At 39.8% G+C, this 22648-nt stretch overlaps 1 non-coding gene across 1 annotated transcript; it reads left to right on the plus strand.

Moving 5' to 3' along the window:
- The first annotated feature begins 6126 nt into the window (after window positions 1-6126).
- LOC112798877 (small nucleolar RNA R71) lies at window positions 6127-6234 on the plus strand. The gene has a single exon (XR_003200474.1). It is a non-coding gene; the product is annotated as a small nucleolar RNA R71 (small nucleolar RNA).
- Window positions 6235-22648: the final 16414 nt, after the last annotated feature.

Consider the following 22648-nt stretch of genomic DNA (forward strand, 5'->3'; position numbering starts at 1 on the left):
CCCGTGTTCGAACCACAGAGGACGCACACGCTTCATTAATTTCCTTGGCTTATTTTTGCTTATTTTTGGCCCTTAAAGATGCCTTTCGTTCCTGCCTCAATTGGACGCTAAATATGAATTTCTATATATCGTTGGAAAGCTCTGAATATCAGCTTTCCAACGCAACTGGAAACACATCAATCGGACGTCTGTAGCTCAAGTTATAGCCCTTTGAAGTAGGCATGGTCATGCTGTGTGCGGCCAGATTTTAACTTAGCGAAAATTCTTGCTTCCAACCACACTTTGCTTCACAATTCTGCCCTGCCCTTGGCAAGGGCAGGATCGTGTGCGTGCTGGCTGCTTCCTTTCTTGATTTGGTCATGGGCCACGCTTTTAAAAGCGTGGCCTAAGGCTCCAAAGTGTACCCCAACTTCAAAGTGTACCCCAAAGCTCTTTTTTTCTCCTTTTTTTGTGCTTCTTTGCTTCTTTTTCTTCTTATTTCCTACAAGATTTATAAAATTAAAATATCAAGAAAATATGAATTTTGGGCTTTGGACCTTGAGTTGAAGCAATTCTCATCTTTAGTGGGCCCATCTTGCAGAGAAATATGAATTTAGGCTCGGGCACTTAGTGAGATTAATCGTGGAATACAATTCTGGGTGCGAGAACGTTAGTGGCATTCACCTTTTCCACTAACGTTCCACCCTTATATGCCCACGTTATTCTCAATGTTAGAAGTCTTAACGTGACTTCTAACGTTCCTTCTCAATTCTTGGCCAACGTTAATGGGACTCACTTTTCCCATTAACATTGGCTTGTGCCCCTTTTCGCAAACGTTAATGGGAATCACTTTTCCCATTAACGTTGCTTGCCTTTTGCCCCCTATGTTAGGTCTCACATTAGCTTAGCTAACGTAGCTCTTAACGTGGGCACCTATCACCTTCGAGAGCATTAGTGACACTCACCTTTGTCACTAACGCTCTAATTGCCTTAAGCCCCTACATTAGAACCCACGTTAACTAAGTTAACGTGGTTCTTAACGTAGTAATGAAGCCATCTTCCAACGTTAGTGACAAAAGTGAGTGTCACTAACGTTGGTTCTTTGAACCCCACTCCACGTTAACTTTCACGTTAACAATCTTAACATGAGAGTTAACGTAGGCAATGCAAATGATCCAACGTTAGTGACAAAAGTGAGTGTCACTAACGTTGGAATTGTTGATCCTCGTCCACGTTAGAGTTCACGTTAACTTAGTTAACGTGACTCTTAACGTGGGGCATTGCCTAGTTTCCCAACGTTAGTGGTGTTCACTTTTACCACTAACATTGAGGAGAAACGTTATTGGAGTTCACGTTTCTCATTAACGTGGAGTCCTCTTGTTCTTCTACGTTAAGTACCACGTTAACTTAGTTAACGTGGTTCTTAACGTAGGCTATGAATGGCTTCGCAGGCGTTATTGGTGATCACTTTTCTCATTAACGTTGCAAGCCAATTGCCATCCCACGTTAGTAGTCACGTTAACTAGGTTAACGTGAATGCTAACGTGATTCTTCCATGCTTCATTTGTCCTGAAATCAAGCGGTTAAAGTGCATCAAAGCTCTAGCCAAAATCATGAGATTATGCATCATTAAAATATCATGTAATTCTGGCAAAAAAATCTCATGAAATCATGCAAAATTCACAATAGTTGCTTGAATGAAGGTGTAAGTGTATTTTCACCCAAAACTTGTCTTGTTTACTAGGAAAATGCATGAAATTACCCTAAAACAGTAAAGAAAAGGTCAGTGAAACTGGCCTAGATGCCCTGGCATCACAACACCAAACTTAAAGCTTGCTTGTCCCTAAGCAAATACTGAAGCATAAGAAAAATGAAATAAAAGAACAAGAAGATAAGATGGAAATATCATTCATGGTTCATGGAGTTTCATGCATAGCAACTTAAGTTCTTTCCTTTTAGGTTTCAAGCCTTTATCAAATCCCTTGTCACTCTCTTGATTGCATCCCTTGAGGCTTCTTTCTTATTGATCCTTCTTTTTTTTTCTTTTCAAAGTTTATTTTTCTTTTTGCTAGGTGCTTTGTAAGAGGGCGACTTTTTATGATAAGTTTTCAGCCAACACTCCCAAACCAGTTGGTTTTAAGGTGCTAGGTGTTAAGATACCCCTAAGGACTTACTCCCTCAAGTCTCTTTCCCTCATACATACACACCACAGGCACATGGTTTGTTATTCTTTCTTTCTTGAGACCTTGGTGTCCAGCACCTCTTTGGGTTACTAAGTGCTCTGTAACAAGGGTTACTTTTGATAGTGGACTTTTAGCTGATAATCCCGGATTAGTTAATCCAAGTTACCAAGTGATAAGGCACCCCTAAGAGCTTATTCATCCAAGTATATCCCTTGTACATAAACACCACAGACACATGCCTCAGTTTCAAAACCCTTGGTGCCTTGCATTGTTCCTTTTTGTGTTCCCTTTCTTATTTTCACTTGTATTACTCTTTTTCTTTTCTTATTGGGATCTTATTATTTAGCTAGCCTCAAGGAATGTGTCTCAAACTTATGACTTAGGATGGATAGTTGCTTTCTTTCCTTTCTTGGTGAACCAACTTAGCTTACTAATCATTCTACCACAAACACTTAGAATGCACTTCACAAAATGACTCCATTCTTGTTCTTTCCATAACATTTTCTTTTTGATTAACTTAAAGAGACAAGCATACAAGTAAGAAAGGTGCAAGTGAACATTCAAGACATTAGGCTCAATAACATAGACCTAAGCAATGAAACTTAAATGCATAATTGAAGATCCTAGGCTACCGTGGAAGCATGTTCTATTTCATACATGATTTTCCTTATTTAAAGCTTTGAAAAGGAAGGTAACTAAGAGGGAACTTCACCACCTTTCACTTGTTGGTCTGCTCATTCTCTTCTGCTCCCTTGGGATTCTCCTTGATTACTTGAGTCTCCATTCCCCTTACGCTTCCCCATCAACTTTTTCCAAAATCCAGCATCCTCTATCTTCTTCTTTAATGCTTCCTTTTGCCGTTTCACCTTCCCTTCTTCTTGTTTAGTTAAGTTCTTACGAACTGCCTCATAATTTGGGATGTCCGGGTGTAAGTGATGCATATGCTCAACCACATAGTTTAGCTTTGCCTGAGTGTTGATGCTGAATTCTTCTCGGTGCAGTTGCCTTCCTTCATTTAGCACGCTGAATTCGTTGAATGCTTCCATGTAAGATAGTTGCTATGTTGGTTATTCTCAAGATGGCTATGAGGGTGTATGTAAAGCTTTGGTAAGGAGTGATGTATGTAGTGTGTGTAGAACCGAAAGGAGAGAGTAGGAATGGTGAGTATAAGTGTGTATGGAGAGGTTGTGTGAAGAGGTTTAAATAGGAAAATGGCAATTGATTGAAGGGTGTGGATTAATAATGGTGTTTGATAGTGGACGGTTGGGGTTTTAGGATTGAAGGAGCACAAAGATTAGCTCCTTTATGGGGGTCTTGATTTGGTCTCCAAAGCCATCCATTCCCAATGTTGCATGGAAACACTTCCAAGGACATTCTCTATGAGGACAAGTGTGAGATTCCCTTGGTGTAGTGGCCGAACCTCTTGTCCTTTCAAGTACCATCAATATCCTTTTTGATTCCCTATATATGACAAAGAGAGAATGTGAAGATTAGTTGTACAATTGGTGGGAAAATTCAAAAGGTGAACTAACGAAGCAAAAATCTCTCCCCTTTCTCTCTTTTTTTTTTTAGAAGCAACTCAACATGCACGTCAGCACACCAAACTTGTTTGTGATCCTGTGGTACAACAAGTTTGGGACATAAATCTTTCTCATAAAGTGTGTTCAAACCTCAATTGATGTGTTTGAACACCAAACTTATCATGCACTATACGTTGCATGTGGAGGAACTTTATATTAGTTGTCAAAGTTGGATTGAAATTCCATGGAAATTATTTTGTTGCTCTTGTTAGAAATTCAAGAAAGAGAGAGTTATAGAACATGGGTTGCCTCCCATGAAGTGCTTCTTTAGCGTCACTAGCTTGACGTTTGGTTCTTTGTCAAGGTGGTTGATAGTGCTTGAAGTCCTCTCCTCTTGCAGTGAATCTATATCCGTTAGCTTTGTTGACGAGCTCCAGATGCTCTAAGGATAAGATTTTATTGATAGTATATACAGGAGGTAGCTGAGATGGAATAGTGGGTAGGTGAGGTGGTATAGATGAAAAGTATGTAGAAATAACTTCATCACCTGGTGAGAAATTGTCTGTAGGAATTTTCTTATTTCTCCATCCTTTTGGAATTCTTTTCCTTGTTTCCATTGATGTTTTCTTGTTTTCTATGGATTCTTTCTCTAGGGGATTCTTGTTATTAATCTTGCATGACTCTGGTGGGTCTGGTTCCTCTTGGATCACCTTTGAACATGGTTCTTTCTGACTATATGGCTTCTCAACCAATGGGGCTTCCAATTGTGTTGTTTGTGCTTCCTCGTTTGGCTCTTCTATTATCTTATTGTCTTTGTGATCTGCTCCTTGTGAGAGGTTGTAAACATTGAAAGCGAGCTGCTCATCATGTATTCTCAGCACTAACTCTCCTCGTTCTACATCTATAAGTGCTCTAGCTGTGGCTAGAAAGGGTCTTCCCAGAATGATGGGGTAAATAGGATTCTCATCCATTTTCAAAACAACAAAATCTGTGGGAAGATAGTAGCTCCTAACCTTCACCAGCACATTTTCAACCACTCCTACTGCTTGTTTTTGGGTTTTGTCCGCCAATCTGATAATTACATCAGTAGGAGTTAGTTCATTGATTTGGAGCTTCTTCATGAGAAAGAAAGGCATTAAGTTGATGCTTGCTCCCAAGTCACAAAGTCCTTTGTCAATCATTGTTTCTCCTATGGCACAAGGAATGTGGAAGCTTCCTGGATCCTCCTTCTTTGTGGGTGGTCCTGGTTGAATGAGAGCACTACAATCTCTGTTCATATTGATTGTTTGTCCACCCTTCAATGGACTTTTTCTGGCTAGTAGCTCCTTTATATACTTGATGTAGAAGGGCATCTGTTGGAGGGCTTTAATGAAGGGTATATTTACATCTAAAGATGCAAACATATCAAGAAACCTTGAGTACATTCTCCCTGCTACACCACCTTTAAGCCTGTGGGGAAAGGGTGCATATGGGTTCAATGCCTCCTTTTTCTTTAGCTCTTCCTTGGATGTGAGTGGAGTTGCACAGCTTCCTTCCTCTTGACTTTCCTGTTGGTTATTTTGGAGGTGTTCTACTCCATTCATACTTCCCTCATCACTTGTGGTTATCATTTTGCATTCTTCCTATCTCACTTTCTTTGGTTCTCCTCTTGGATTCTTCTTTGTATCACTGGGGAATCCATCAGTGGGTTTGGGAATTTGTTGAGATAGATAGCCTACTTGGGACTCCAATCTCTTGATGTTTTCTCCTTTATTCTTGATGTTGGCTCGCACTTCTTCCTTAAACACCTTGTTGTCTTGGACTTCTCTGCACATGTTTTCAAGTAGAGTCTCAATCGTTGAAAGTCTATCATCTGTGGATGATGGTGGGTTGATATTAGGTGGTTGAGAAGGTTGGTTGGATGGATGTTGGTAATATCTCTGTGAGGTGTTTTGATGAGTGGCTTTGTTGTTGGAGTTGAAGTTGGAGCGTCTCGGATCTTGTCCTTGGTCTTGTTGGTTTCCCCATCCAAAGTTGGGGTGATTTCTCCATCCAGAGTTGTATGTTTTAGAGTATGGATCATGGACTTGTCTAGGTAAATTTCCCACATAGTTGGCTTGCCCCCAGTCACCTTCTTCTCCTATGTTTACTCCTTCATGAGTTGGTGATGAGGTGATGGCTGCTACAACTTGGTTCTCTTCCGCCTTCTTGGTAAGATCTGCTAGCTGCTTGGTGATCATGTTTTGGGCTAACAGTGCATCCATGTGGTTCAGCTCCATTACTCCTCTAGTGTTACTTCTTTCAGAGGCATAGAAGTAGTCATTCTCAGCAACTGTTTCAATGACATCTATGGCTTCTTCAACAGTTTTCTTCTTATTTAAAGAACCTCATGATGAATGATCTACAACTTTCTTTGACTCATAGGAAAGACCTTCATAGAAGATGTGAAGTTGAACCCACTCATTAAACATCTCTAGTGGGCATCTCCTTGTCAAGTCTTTGAATCTCTCCCATGCTTCATAAAGTGTCTCACCATCTTGTTGCCTGAAAGTCTGCACCTCAGTTCTTAGCCTAATAATCTTTTGAGGGGGATAAAATCTTGTTAAAAACTTGTTCACTACCTCCTCCCAATCTGTCAGACTTTCTTTTGGGAAGGATTCAAGCCACTTTGTTGCCTTGTCCTTGAGTGAAAAGGGGAACAAGAGCAACCTATAGACATCTGGGTGGACTCCATTTGACTTCACTGTGTCACAAATCCTCAAGAAGGTGGTCAAGTGTTGGTTAGGGTCTTCTTGAGCACCTCCTCCAAATGAGCAATTATTTTGCACCAAAGTGATGAGCTGAGGTTTTAGCTCGAAATTGTTGGCATGTATGGTGGGTTTCTGAATGCTGCTTCCACAGTTTCCTAGATTATGATTGATATAGGATCCTAAGACCCTCCTTTCATGCCCAACCCGGTTTGCATGGCCTTCCCTGGCATGATTATGAGCTTCTTCTTCATGATTGTTCTCCAAATTCTCTTCCATGTTGGGTTCAAAATACTCTTCCTCTTCCTCAACACCAACAATTCTTTTTCCTCTTGCTTCCCTTTTTCGCCTCCAAAGGGTTCTCTCAGGTTCTGAATCAAAGGATGTTGAGATTCCTTCTCTTCTCCCTGTCATACAACAAACAAAATGCACAACAGGAGATATAGTGAAGACAATTTTCGTTAGAATGATTGTTAGTGTGAGTGATGCAATTTATCAAACAGTTAGTGTATTAGTGAGCTGAATTATGATAAACTAAGAAAAGAGAACAGAAAATAGAGAGGGTATAGGGGGTGAGGAAGAAATTAAAAACAAACTAAGGTAAATTACTGAATATAGAAAAGAATAACGAAAAGAAAAAAATGCTCAATCTAGTGATCTTCTAGCCTAATCATTGTTGATTCAAAATCAATCCCCGGCAACGGCGCCATAAACTTGATGCATGGAAACTTGTCTCTCAACAAATTTTCCTTCGGCAAGTATACCGAATTATCGTCAAGTAAAACTCACTATAGAGTGAGGTCGAATCCCACAAGGATTGATTGGTCAAGCAACTTTAGTTAGAAGAATATGCTAGTTGAGCTAAACAGAATTTAGATTGAGATGCAGAAATTTAAATGACTAGAAAGTAAATAGCAGAAATTAAAGTGCAAAATCTTAAATGGGGAATTGGGGTAATACTCATAAAAGTAAATGGCAGAAATTAAAGAGAATGGGTAAGATCAGAAATGGGGAGATCATTGGGTTTAGGAGATGTTGTAATTCTCCAGATCAAGTTCATTTTGATCTCTTCCTCAATCAATGTATTCATTGATCTCCTTGGCAATCTTAAGTGATTGAATCTCAATTCCTTGGTAATCTAATCTCTCAAATCTTGATCAATAGCCAATTCCTTGGTCAATTGCTCATGAGAAGAGATGACGTATGGTCACTGATTATACCACATACATTTCCCAATTCAAGTATTGGTAGGATTATAGTCACATATCCATCCCAACCCAAATTGGTCCAGCATCAGAAAGCAATTCTAGTATGATCTCTTCATTCCTCTTCCAAGGTTCTGAAGAGATCTAATTATGGAGAGTTTCTTTTACAAGATAACTAACCAATTGAATTACGATTGAAAGCTTTCTAGTAAAATTAAGAGAAAAGATAGAAGAAGAAGAATAAAAACTAATATTGATCCATCAAATTACAGCAGAGCTCCCTAACCCAATGAAAGGGGTTTAGTTGTTCATAGCTCTAGGAATCAAAAATGGCAGAAAAGAAGAATCCATGCTAGAAGTACAGAAAAGTAAATATGCAGAGAGTAGTTCTCCCAGGTCCCCAAAAGTATCTAGCTAGTTCAAAACTACTCCTATATATACCACTCTTCATGATCTTCTAGTGAGTTCTTCAAGTCTTGGATGTGGGCTTTGGACCTTGAGTTGAAGCAATTCTCATCTTTAGTGGGCCCATCTTGCAGAGAAATATGAATTTAGGCTCGGGCACTTAGTGAGATTAATCGTGGAATACAATTCTGGGTGCGAGAACGTTAGTGGCATTCACCTTTTCCACTAACGTTCCACCCTTATATGCCCACGTTATTCTCAACGTTAGAAGTCTTAACGTGACTTCTAACGTTCCTTCTCAATTCTTGGCCAACGTTAATGGGACTCACTTTTCCCATTAACGTTGGCTTGTGCCCCTTTTCGCAAACGTTAATGGGAATCACTTTTCCCATTAACGTTGCTTGCCTTTTGCCCCCTACGTTAGGTCTCACGTTAGCTTAGCTAACGTAGCTCTTAACGTGGGCACCTATCACCTTCGAGAGCGTTAGTGACACTCACCTTTGTCACTAACGCTCTAATTGCCTTAAGCCCCTATGTTAAAACCCACATTAACTAAGTTAACATGGCTCTTAACGTAGTAATGAAGCCATCTGGTGCACGAAATTGTGATCATCAATGGCGCCATCAACATGGTACGCTCAATTGCAATCTCAACTTTTTATCACAACTTCGCACAACTAACCAGCAAGTGTACTGGGTCGTCCAAGTAATAAACCTTACGCGAGTAAGGGTCGATCCCACAGAGATTGTTGGTATGAAGCAAGTTATGGTCACCTTGTAAATCTTAGTCAGGCAAACTCAAATGGTTATGAATGATGAATAAAACATAAAGATAAAGATAGAGATACTTATGTAATTCATTGGTGGGAATTTCAGATAAGCGTATGAAGATGCTTGGTCCCTTCCGTCTCTCTGCTTTCCTACTGTCTTCATCCAATCCTTCTTACTCCTTTCCATGGCAAGCTGTATGCAAGGGTTTCACCGTTGTCAGTGGCTACCTCCCATCCTCTCAGTGGAAATGTTCAACGCACCCTGTCACGGCACGGCTATCCAGCTGTCGGTTCTCGATCATGTCGGAATAGAATCCAGTGATTCTTTTGCGTCTGTCACTAACGCCCCACAATCGCGAGTTTGAAGCTCGTCACAGTCATTCAATCATTGAATCCTACTCAGAATATCACAGACAAGGTTTAGACCTTCCGGATTCTCTTGAATGCCACCATCAGTTCTAGCTTATACCACGAAGATTCCGGTTAAAGAATCCAAGAGATATCCACCCAATCTAAGGTAGAACGGAGGTGGTTGTCAGGCACACGTTCATAGGTGAGAATGATGATGAGTGTCATGGATCATCACATTCATCAAGTTGAAGAACAAGTGATATCTTGGAATAAGAACAAGCGGAATTAAATAGAAGAACAATAGTAATTGCATTAATACTCGAGGTACAGCAGAGCTCCACACCTTAATCTATGGTGTGTAGAAACTCCACCGTTGAAAATACATAAGAACAAGGTCTAGGCATGGCCGAATGGCCAGCCTCCCAAAGAGGGTTCAATCATAAAAACATGATCAAAAGATGAAAATACAATAGTAAAAGGTCCTACTTATAGAGAACTAGTAGCCTAGGGTTTACAGAGATGAGTAAATGACATAAAAATCCACTTCCGGGCCCACTTGGTGTGTGCTTGGGCTGAGCATTGAAGCAATTTCGTGTAGAGACTCTTCTTGGAGTTAAACGCCAGCTTTGGTGCCAGTTTGGGCGTTTAACTCCCATCCTTGTGCCAGTTCCGGCGTTTAACGCTGGGAATTCTGATGGTGACTTTGAACGCTAGTTTGGGCCATCAAATCTTGGGCAAAGTATGGACTATCATATATTGCTGGAAAGCCCAGGATGTCTACTTTCCAACGCCATTGAAAGCGCTCCAATTGGTCTTCTGTAGCCCCAGAAAATCCACTTCGAGTGCAGGGAGGTCAGAATCCAATAGCATCTGCAGTCCTTTTTAGTCTCTGAATCAGATTTTTGCTCAAGTCCCTCAATTTCAGCCAGAAAATACCTGAAATCATAGAAAAACACACAAACTCATAGTAAAGTCCAGAAAAGTGAATTTTAACTAAAAACTAATAAAAATATACTAAAAACCAACTAGATCATACTAAAAACATACTAAAAACAATGCCAAAAAGCGTACAAATTATCCGCTCATCACCATCTTCCAACGTTAGTGACAAAAGTGAGTGTCACTAACGTTGGTTCTTTGAACCCCACTCCACGTTAACTTTCACGTTAACAATCTTAACATGAGAGTTAACGTAGGCAATGCAAATGATCCAACGTTAGTGACAAAAGTGAGTGTCACTAACGTTGGATAATTGATCCTCGTCCACGTTAGAGTTCACGTTAACTTAGTTAACGTGACTCTGAACGTGGGCCATTGCCTAGTTTCCCAACGTTAGTGGTGTTCACTTTTACCACTAACATTGAAGAGAAACGTTATTGGAGTTCACGTTTCTCATTAACGTAGAGTCCTCTTGTTCTTCTACGTTAAGGACCACGTTAACTTAGTTAACGTGGTCCTTAATGTAGGCTATGAATGGCTTCGCAGGCGTTATTGGTGATCACTTTTCTCATTAACGTTGCAAGCCAATTGCCATCCCACGTTAGTAGTCACGTTAACTAGGTTAACATGAATTCTAACGTGATTCTTCCATGCTTCATTTGTCCTGAAATCAAGCGATTAAAGTGCATCAAAGCTCTAGCCAAAATCATGAGATTATGCATCATTAAAATATCATGTAATTCTGGCAAAAAAATCTCATGAAATCATGCAAAATTCACAATAGTTGCTTGAATGAAGGTGTAAGTATATTTTGATGGTGAGTTTGAACGCTAGTTTGGGCCATCAAATCTTGGGCAAAGTATGGACTATCATATATTGCTGGAAAGCCCAGGATGTCTACTTTCCAACGCCGTTGAGAGTGCACCAATTGGGCTTCTATAGCTCCAGAAAATCCACTTCGAGTGAAGGGAGGTCAGAATCCAACAGCATCTGCAGTCCTTTTTAGTCTCTGAATCAGATTTTTGCTCAGGTCCCTCAATTTCAGCCAAAAAATACCTGAAATTACAGAAAATCACACAAACTCATAGTAAAGTCCAGAAAAGTGAATTTTAACTAAAAACTAATAAAAATATACTAAAAACCAACTAGATCATACTAAAAACATACTAAAAACAATGCCAAAAAGCGTACAAATTATCCGCTCATCACAACACCAAACTTACATTGTTGCTTGTCCTCAAGCAACTGAAAATCAAATAAGATAAAAAGAAGAGAATATGCAATGAATTCCAAAAACATCTATGAAGATCAGTATTAATTAGATGAGCGGGGCTTTTAGCTTTTTGCCTCTGAACAGTTTTGGCATCTCACTCTATCCTTTGAAATTCAGAATGATTGGCTTCTTTAGGAACTTAGAATCCAGATAGTGTCATTGATTCTCCTAGTTAAGTATGATGATTCTTGAACACAGCTACTTATTGAGTCTTGGCCGTGACCCAAAGCACTCTGTCTTCCAGTATTACCACCGGATACATACATGCCACAGACACATAATTGGGTGAACCTTTTCAGATTGTGGCTCAGCTTTGCTAGAGTCCCCAATTAGAGGTGTCCAGGGTTCTTAAGCACACTCTTTTTGCCTTGGATCACACTTTTATTTCTTTCTTTTTCTTTCTTTTTCTCTTTCTCCTTTTTTTTGTTTTTCTCCTTCTCTCTTTTTTTTTGTATTCACTACTTTTTCTTCAAGAATCATTTTTATGATTTTTCAGATCCTCAGTAACATGTCTCCTTTTTCATCATTCTTTCAAGAGCCAACATTCATGAACCACAAATTCAAAAGACATATGCACTGTTTAAGCATACATTCAGAGAACAAAAATATTGCCACCACATCAAAATAATTAATCTGTTATAAAATTCAAAATTCATGCAATTCTTCTCTTTTTCAATTAAGAACATTTTTCATTCAAGAAAGGTGATGGATTTATAGGACATTCATAACTTTAAGGCATAGACACTAATGATCACAAGACACAAACATAGATAAACATAAGCATGATTTTTTTCGAAAAACAGAAAATAAAGAACAAGGAAATTAAAGAACGGGTCCACCTTAGTGATGGCGGCTTGTTCTTCCTCTTGAAGATCCTATGGAGTGCTTGAGCTCCTCAATGTCTCTTCCTTGTCTTTGTTGTTCCTCTCTCATGATTCTTTGATCTTCTCTTATTTCATGGAGGAGGATGGAATGTTCTTGGTGCTCCACCCTTAGTTGTCCCATGTTGGAACTCAATTCTCCTAGGGAGGTGTTTAGTTGCTCCCAATAGTTTTGTGGAGGAAAGTGCATCCCTTGAGGCATCTCAGGGATTTGATGATGAGAGGGATCTCTTGTTTGCTCCATCCTCTTCTTAGTGATGGGCTTGTCCTCATCAATGGGGATGTCTCCCTCTATGTCAACTCCAACTGAATAACAGAGGTGACAAATGAGATGGGGAAAGGCTAACCTTGCCAAGGTAGAGGACTTGTCCGCCACCTTATAAAGTTCTTGGGATATAACCTCATGAACTTCTATTTCTTCTCCAATCATGATGCTATGAATCATGATGGCCCGGTCTATAGTAACTTCGGACCGGTTGCAAGTGGGAATGATTGAGCGTTGGATAAACTCCAACCATCCCCTAGCCACGGGTTTGAGGTCATGCCTTCTCAATTGAACCGGCTTTCCTCTTGAATCTCTCTTCCATTGGGCGCCCTCTTCACAAATGTCTATGAGGACTTGGTCCAACCTTTAATCAAAGTTGACCCTTCTAGTGTAAGGGTGTTCATCTCCTTGCATCATGGGCAAGTTGAATGCCAACCTTACATTTTCCGGACTAAAATCCAAGTATTTTCCCTGAACCATAGTAAGCCAATTCTTTGGATCCGGGTTCACACTTTGATCATGGTTCTTGGTGATCCATGCATTGGCATAGAACTCTTGAACCATTAAGATTCCGACTTGTTGAATGGGGTTGGTAAGAACTTCCCAACCTCTCCTTCGGATCTCATGTCGGATCTCCGGATATTCACTCTTTTTGAGTTTGAAAGGGGCCTCGGGGATCACCTTCTTCAAGGCCACAACTTCATAGAAGTGGTCTTGATGCACCCTTGAGATGAATCTCTCCATCTCCCATGGCTCGGAGGTGAAAGCTTTTGCCTTCCCTTTCCTCTTTCTAGAGGTTTCTCCGGCCTTGGATGCCATGAATGGTTATGGAAAAACAAAAAGCAATGCTTTTACCACACCAAACTTAAAAGGTTTGCTCGTCCTTGAGTAAAAGAAGAAAGAAGAGAGTAGAAGAAGAAGAAATAGAGGAGATGGAGATGGCCTTGTGGTTCGGCCAAAGGGGGAGAAGGAGTGTTTAGGTTGTGTGAAAATGAAGGAGTGAAGAGGGGTTTATATAGGGGTGAAGAGAGGTGTAGGGTTCGGTTATGGGAGGGTGGGTTTGGGAAGGAAAGTGTTTTGAATTTGAATGGCGGGGTAGGTGGGGTTTTATGAAGGATGGATGTGAGTGGTGAAGAGAAAGATGGGATTTGATAGGTGAAGGGTTTTTGGGGAAGAGGTGTTCAGGTGATTGGTGAATGGGTGAAGAAGAGAGAGAGTGGTGGGGTAGGTAGGGATCCTGTGGGGTCCACAGATCCTGAGGTGTCAAGGAAAAGTCATCCCTGCACCAAGTGGCGAGCAAAATTGCTCTTTGTGCCAATTCTGGCGTTAAACGCCGGGCTGGTGCCCATTTCTGGCGTTTAACGCCAACTTCTTGCCCTTCTCTGGCGTTTAACGCCAGTCTGGTGCCCCTTTCTGGCGTTAAACGCCCAGAATGGTGCCAGACTGGGCGTTAAACGCCCATCTGCTAGCCTTATTGGCGTTTAAACGCCAGCAGGTTCTTCCTCCAGGGTGTGCTGTTTTTCTTTCTGTTTTTGCTTTTTCAATTGATTTTGTGACTTCTCATGATCATCAACCTACAGAAAACATAAAATAACAAAGAAAAATAGATAAAATATAACATTGGGTTGCCTCCCAACAAGCGCTTCTTTAATGTCAGTAGCTTGACAGAGGGCTCTCATGGAGCCTCATAGATGCTCAGAGCACTGTTGGAACCTCCCAACACCAAACTTAGAGTTTGAATGTGGGGGTTCAACACCAAACTTAGAAGTTATTTGTGGCCTCCCAACACCAAACTTAAAGAAGCTCTTCATGCTTCCTCTCCCTGATGACAGAGGGATATCCTTGAGCCTTAAACACAAAGGATTCTTCATTCACTTGAATAATCAATTCTCCTCTATCAACATCAATCACAGCCTTTGCTGTGGCTAGGAAGGGTCTGCCAAGGATGATGGATTCATCCATGCACTTCCCAGTCTCTAGGACTATGAAATCAGCAGGGATGTAATGGTCTTCAACCTTTACCAGAACATCCTCTACAAGTCCATGAGCTTGTTTTCTTGAATTGTCTGCCATCTCTAGTGAGATTTTTGCAGCTTGCACCTCAAAGATCCCTAACTTCTCCATTACAGAGAGAGGCATGAGGTTTACACTTGACCCTAGGTCACACAAGGCCTTCTTGAAGGTCATGGTGCCTATGGTACAAGGTATTGAAAACTTCCCAGGATCCTGTCTCTTTTGAGGCAGTTTCTGCCTAGACAAGTCATCCAGTTCTTTGGTGAGCAAAGGGGGTTCATCCTCCCAAGTCTCATTTCCAAATAACTTGTCATTTAGCTTCATGATTGCTCCAAGATATTTAGCAACTTGCTCTTCAGTGACATACTCATCCTCTTCAGAGGAAGAATACTCATCAAAGCTCATGAATGGCAGGAGTAAGTCCAATGGAATCTCTATGGTCTCATTTTGAGCCTCAGATTCCCATGGTTCCTCATTGGGGAACTCATTGGAGGCCAGTGAACGTCCATTGAGGTCTTCCTCAGTGGCGTTCACTGCCTCTTCCTCCTCTCCAAATTCGGCCATGTTGATGGCTTTGCACTCTCCTTTTGGATTTTCTTCTGTATTGATTGGAAGAGTACTAGGAGGGAGTTCAGTAATTTTCTTGCTCAGCAGACCCACTTGTCCCTCCAAGTTTCTAATGGAGGACCTTGTTTCAGTCATGAAACTTTGAGTGGTTTTGATTAGATCAGAGATCATGGTTGCTAAGTCAGAGTTGTTCTGCTTAGAACTCTCTGTTTGTTGCTGAGAAGATGATGGAAAAGGCTTGCTATTACTAAACCTGTTTCTTCCACCATTATTATTGTTGAAACCTTGTTGAGGTCTTTGTTGATCCTTCCATGAAAGATTTGGATGATTTCTCCATGAAGGATTGTAGGTGTTTCCATAGGGTTCTCCCATGTAATTCACCTCTTCCATTGAAGGGTTCTCAGGATCATAAGCTTCTTCTTCAGATGAAGCTTCCTTAGTACTGCCTGGTGCATTTTGCATTCCAGACAGACTTTGAGAAATCCTATTGACTTGCTGAGTCCATATTTTGTTCTGAGCCAATATGGCATTCAGAGTGTCAATCTCAAGAACTCCTTTCTTCTGATTTGTCCCATTGTTCACAGGATTTCTTTCAGAAGTATACATGAATTGGTTATTTGCAACCATTTCAATTAGTTCTTGAGCTTCTGTAGGCGTCTTCTTCAGATGAAGAGATCCTCCAGCAGAGCTATCCAAAGACATCTTGGATAGTTCAGAGAGACCATCATAGAAAATACCTATAATGCTCCATTCAGAAAGTATATCAGAGGGACACTTTCTGATTAATTGTTTGTATCTTTTCCAAGCTTCATAGAGGGATTCTCCTTCCTTCTGTCTGAAGGTTTGGACTTCCACTCTAAGCTTACTCAATTTTTGAGGTGGAAAGAACTTTGCCAAGAAGGCATTGACTAGCTTTTCCCAAGAGTTCTGGCTTTCTTTAGGTTGTGAGTCCAACCATATCCTAGCTCTGTCTCTTACAGCAAAAGGGAATAGCATAAGTCTGTAGACCTCAGGGTCAACCCCATTAGTCTTGACAGTGTCACAGATTTGCAAGAACTCAGCTAAAAACTGATGAGGATCTTCTAATGGAAGTCCATGGAACTTGCAATTCTGTTGCATTAGAGAAACCAATTGAGGCTTAAGCTCAAAGTTGTTTGCTCCAATGGCAGGGATAGAGATGCTTCTCCCATAGAAGTCGGGAGTAGGTGCAGTAAAGTCACCCAGCACCTTCCTTGCATTGTTGGCATTGTTGTTGTTTTCGGCTGCCATGTTTTCTTCTTCTTTGAAGATTTTTGTTAGGTCCTCTACAGAGAGTTGTGCCTTAGCTTCTCTTAGCTTTCGCTTCAAGGTCCTTTCAGGTTTAGGGTCAGCCTCAACAAGAATGCTTTTGTCTTTGCTTATGCTCATATGAAAGAGAAGAGAACAAGAAAATATGGAATCCTCTATGTCACAGTATAGAGATTCCTTGAGGTGTCAGAGGAAAAGAAAAAATGGAAGGAAGAGGTAGAAAATTCAAACTTATCAAGAAAGATGGAGTTCGAATTGTGCATTAAGGAATAGTGTTAGTCCATAAATAGAAGGATGTGAGAAGAGGGGAAGAAATTTTCGAAAATAATTTAAAAAGATTTTTAAAACATTTTGAAAAACTTTAATTGATTTTCGAAAACCAAGATTGAGAAAGAAGTAAAGTGATTTTTGAAAAAGATTTTGAAATTAGAAATTAAAAAGATATGATTGAAAACTATTTTGAAAAAGATGTGATTAGGAAGATATGATTGGTTTTAAAAAAGATGTGATTGAGAAGATATGATTTGAAAAACATTTTAGAAAAGATTTGATTTTGAAAATTAATGACTTGGCTATCAAGAAAAGATATGATTCAAACATTAAACCTTTCTCAACAGAAAAGGCAACATACTTGAAATGTTGAATCAAATCATTAATTGATAGCAAGTATCTTTGAAAATAGAAAGAAATTGATTTTGAAAAAGATTTGATAGAAAAAATTTGATTTGAAAAAGATTTGATTTTGAAAAGATTTTGAAAACTAAAAAAATTTGATTTGAAAACAAAATCTTCCCTCTTGTGCCATCCTGGCGTTAAACGCCCAGAATGGTGCACATTCTGGCGTTTAACGCCCAAACTACTACCCTTTTGGGCGTTAAACGCCCATCCAGGCACCCTGGCTGGCGTTTAAACGCCAGTTTGCCTTCCTTACTGGGCATTTTGAACGCCCAGCTTTTTCTGTGCAATTCCTCTGCTGAATGTTCTGAATCTTCAATCCTCTGTATTATTGACTTGAAAAGACACAAATTAAAAATATTTTTGGATTTTTAATAATAAGGAATAATCAAAATGCAACTAAAATCAAATAACAATGTATGCAAGACACCAAACTTAGCAGTTTGTATACTGCTGACACTAAAAATGAGAATGCATATGAGACACATAAACACTCAAGTCAAGAGAATTTAAAAATCAGAGCAATGTAATCATCAAGAACAACTTGAAGATTAATGAAGACACATGCATGAAGGCAAAAAGAACAGAAACATGCAATTGACACCAAACTTAACATGAGACTCTAGACTCCACAAAAAACATACAATATTTTTGGTTTTTATGATTTTGTAATTTTTTTTTTGGTTTTTTCGAAAATTAAGTGAAGAGGAAAAATAAAAATATCAAAATTCTTAATGAGAATTCCAGGAATCATGCAATGTTAGTCTAAAGCTTCAGTCTAAAGAAATTAGACATGGCTGAACAAGCTTCAGCAGGACATTGCATTCAAGAGCTAAATTGATGAAAATCAATCAGCTTTGGTGATGATAAGAACATCACCTTAAAACACTAGAATTCATTCTTAAGAACTCTGAAGAAAAATACCTAATCTAAGCAACAAAATGAACCGTCAGTTGTCCATACTCAAACAATCCCCGGCAACGGCGCCAAAAACTTGGTGCACGAAATTGTGATAATCAATGGCGCCATCAACATGGTACGCTCAATTGCAATCTCAACTTTTTATCACAACTTCGCACAACTAACCAGCAAGTGTACTGGGTCGTCCAAGTAATAAACCTTACGCGAGTAAGGGTCGATCCCACAGAGATTGTTGGTATGAAGCAAGCTATGGTCACCTTGTAAATCTTAGTCAGACAAACTCAAATGGTTATGAATGATGAATAAAATATAAAGATAAAGATAGAGATACTTATGTAATTCATTGGTGGGAATTTCAGATAAGCGTATGAAGATGCTTGGTCCCTTCCGTCTCTTTGCTTTCCTACTGTCTTCATCCAATCCTTCTTAGTCCTTTCCATGGCAAGCTGTATGCAAGGGTTTCACCGTTGTCAGTGGCTACCTCCCATCCTCTCAGTGGAAATGTTCAACGCACCCTGTCACGGCACCGCTATCCAGCTGTCGGTTCTCGATCATGTCAGAATAGAATCCAGTGATTCTTTTGCGTCTGTCACTAACGCCCCACAATCGCGAGTTTGAAGCTTGTCACAGTCATTCAATCATTGAATCCTACTCAGAATACCATAGACAAGGTTTAGACCTTCCGGATTCTCTTGAATGCCGCCATCAGTTCTAGCTTATACCACGAAGATTCCGGTTAAAGAATCCAAGAGATATCAAGGTAGAACGGAGGTGGTTGTCAGGCACACGTTCATAGGTGAGAATGATGATGAGTGTCACGGATCATCACATTCATCAAGTTGAAGAACAAGTGATATCTTGGAATAAGAACAAGCGGAATTGAATAGAAGAACAATAGTAATTGCATTAATACTCGAGGTACAGCAGAGCTCCACACCTTAATCTGTGGTGTGTAGAAACTCCACCGTTGAAAATACATAAGAACAAGGTCTAGGCATGGCCGAATGGCCAGCCTCCCAAAGAGGGTTCAATCATAAAAACATGATCAAAAGATGAAAATACAATAGTAAAAGGTCCTACTTATAGAGAACTAGTAGCCTAGGGTTTACAGAGATGAGTAAATGACATAAAAATCCACTTCCGGGCCCACTTGGTGTGTGCTTGGGCTGAGCATTGAAGCAATTTCGTGTAGAGACTCTTCTTGGAGTTAAACGCCAGCTTTGGTGCCAGTTTGGGCGTTTAACTCCCATCCTTGTGCCAGTTCCGGCGTTTAACGCTGGGAATTCTGATGGTGACTTTGAACGACGGTTTGGGCAATCAAATCTTGAGCAAAGTATGGACTATCATATATTTCTGGAAAGCCCTGGATGTCTACTTTCCAACGCCGTTGAGAGCGCGCCAATTGGGCTTCTGTAGCTCCATAAAATCCACTTCGAGTGTAGGGAGGTCAGAATCCAACAGCATCTGCAGTCCTTTTTAGTCTCTGAATCAGATTTTTGCTCAGGTCCCTCAATTTCAGCCAGAAAATACCTGAAATCACAGAAAAACACACAAACTCATAGTATAGTCCAGAAAAGTGAATTTTAACTAAAAACTAATAAAAATATACTAAAAACCAACTAGATCATACTAAAAACATACTAAAAACAATGCCAAAAAGCGTACAAATTATCCGCTCATCACCATCTTCCAACGTTAGTGACAAAAGTGAGTGTCACTAACGTTGGTTCTTTGAACCCCACTCAACGTTAACTTTCACGTTAACAATCTTAACATGAGAGTTAACGTAGGCAATGCAAATGATCCAACGTTAGTGACAAAAGTGAGTGTCACTAACGTTGGATTGTTGATCCTCGTCCACGTTAGAGTTCACATTAACTTAGTTAACGTGACTCTTAACGTGGGCCATTGCCTAGTTTCCCAACGTTAGTGGTGTTCACTTTTACCACTAACATTGAGGAGAAACGTTATTGGAGTTCACGTTTCTCATTAACGTAGAGTCCTCTTGTTCTTCTACGTTAAGTACCACGTTAACTTAATTAACGTGGTTCTTAATGTAGGCTATGAATGGCTTCGCAGGCGTTATTGGTGATCACTTTTCTCATTAATGTTGCAAGCCAATTACCATCCCACGTTAGTAGTCACGTTAACTAGGTTAACATGAATGCTAACGTGATTCTTCCATGCTTCATTTGTCCTGAAATCAAGCGATTAAAGTGCATCAAAGCTCTAGCCAAAATCATGAGATTATGCATCATTAAAATATCATGTAATTCTGGCAAAAAAATCTCATGAAATCATGCAAAATTCACAATAGTTGCTTGAATGAAGGTGTAAGTATATTTTCACCCAAAACTTGCCTTGTTTACTAGGAAAATGCATGAAACTACCCTAAAACAGTAAAGAAAAGGTCAGTAAAACTAGCCTAGATGCCCTAGCATCAAGAGCTGGTAAACTGCCTCACAGTTATGCCATGCCTCAGCAAAGGATCTTAGACATTGAGTTATTTGATGTTTGGGGTATTGACTTCATGTGGTATTTTCCACTATCATACTCAAACACATACATTCTAGTGGTAGTAGATTATGTATCTAAATGGGTAGAGGCAATTGCCACACCCACTAATGATACTAAGACAGTTCTATAGTTCCTTTAGAAGCATATCTTCAGCAGATTTGGCCCCAAAATACTAATCAGTTATGAAGGAACACATTTCTGCAATAAACAGCTTGACTTTGCTCTGATCTGATATGGAATTAACCACAAAGTGGCAACTCCATATCATCCACAGACAAATGGGCAGGCTGAAGTCTCAAATAGAGAACTAAAACGAATCCTGGAATGGACGGTAAGCACCCGTAGAAAGGATTGGGCAAGGAGTCTGGATGATGCTCTATGGGCATATAGAACTGCATTTGAAACTCCTATAGAGACCTCTCCATACCAGCTTGTGTATGGAAAAGCCTATCACCTGCCAGTGGAACTGGAACACAAGGCCTACTGGGCAACCAGATTCCTAAACCTTGATGCCAAGTTAGCTGGAGAAAAAAGATTGCTCCAGTTAAATGAGCTAGAGGAATTCAGACTCAATGCTTTCGAAAATGCAATACAAAGAGAAAGCAAAAAGGTGGCATGACAAGAAACTGTCATCCAGAGTCTTTGAGCCAGGACAGAAGGTTCTACTGTTCAACTCTAGGCTCAGATTGTTCCCTGGAAAATTAAAATCCCGGTGGAGGGGACCATATGTGATCACAAGTGTGTCACCATATGGATATGTAGAGCTTCAGGATGTTGACTCTGACAAAAAGTTCATTCTTAATGGACAGAGAGTCAAACATTATCTTGAAAGTAATGTTGAGCAAGAATGCTCAAAACTGAGACTAGACTAAAGCTCAGTAAAAGTCAAGCTATTAACAGTAAAGAAGCACTTGTTGGGAGGCAACCCAATGTTATTTATTTTTCTTTAGGATCATGATCATGTGGAGTCACAAAAACAACTGCAAAAATTAAAGCAAAATCAAAAATAGCATAAAAAATGGCACACCATGAAGAACGAGTTTACTAGCGTTTAAACGCCAGTAAGGATACCAAATGGGCATTTAACGCCCTAGCTAGCACCATTCTGGGCGTTTAAACGCCAGAAAAGGGAATCAGACTGGCGTTTAAATGCAGAACTGGGCAGCTGCCTGGCATTTAACGTCAGGAATGGCAGAAAGAGGGCGTTTAATGGCAGAAAGGTGCAGGGATGAGAAATCATTGACACTTCAGAATCTGTGGACCCCACAGGATCCCCACTTATCTTCTTTGGCTTGAGGACGAGCAAACCTTTTAAGTTTGGTGTGGAAAAAGCGTTGCTTTTTTTTTCATAACTATTTATGTCACCTAAGGCCGGAGAAACCTCTAGAAAAAGAAAAAGGAAGGCAGTTGCTTCCACCTCTGAGTCATGAGAGATGGAGAGGTTCATCTCAAGAGCCCTTATAGTTCAGTGGTAGAGCATTTGAATGCAGATCAAAGAGCCATGAAGGAAGAGCAATAAAGACAAGGAAGAAACATAGAGGAGCTCAAGCACTCCATAGGATCTTCAAGAAGAAGAACTAGATGCCATCACTAAGGTGGACCCATTCTTTAATCTCCTTGTTCTTATTTTTCGATTTTTATGCTTATATTTGACTATATTTTTGTCTTCATTACATGATCATTAGTATGTAGCATCTATGCCTTAAAGCTATGAATAACTTCATGAATCCTTCACCTCTCTTAAATAAAAAATGTTCCTAATTACAAAAGAAAAAGAAGTACATGAATTTCAATTTTTATATTGAAATTAGTTTAATTAGTTTGATGTGGTGGCAATACTTTTTATTTTCTGAATGACTGCTTGAACAGTGTATATTTTTTATAGTGAAGTTTATGAATGTTAAAATTGTTGGCTCTTGAAAGAATGATAGAAAAAGGAGAAATGTTATTGATAATCTGAAAAAATCATAAAATTGATTCTTGAAGCAAGAAAAAGCAGTGAATAAGGAAAAGCTTGCAAAAAAAAAAGAAGTAAGTAGAAAAAGCCAATAGCCCTTTAAACCAAAAGTCAAGGGTAAAAAGGATCCAAGGCTTTGAGCATTAATGGATAGGAGGGCCCAAAGGAATAAAATCTTGGCCTAAGCGGCTAATCAAGTTGTCCCTAACCATGT

This window comes from Arachis hypogaea, chromosome 4, assembly GCF_003086295.3.
Source record: "Arachis hypogaea cultivar Tifrunner chromosome 4, arahy.Tifrunner.gnm2.J5K5, whole genome shotgun sequence".
Taxonomy (NCBI): Eukaryota; Viridiplantae; Streptophyta; class Magnoliopsida; order Fabales; family Fabaceae; genus Arachis; species Arachis hypogaea.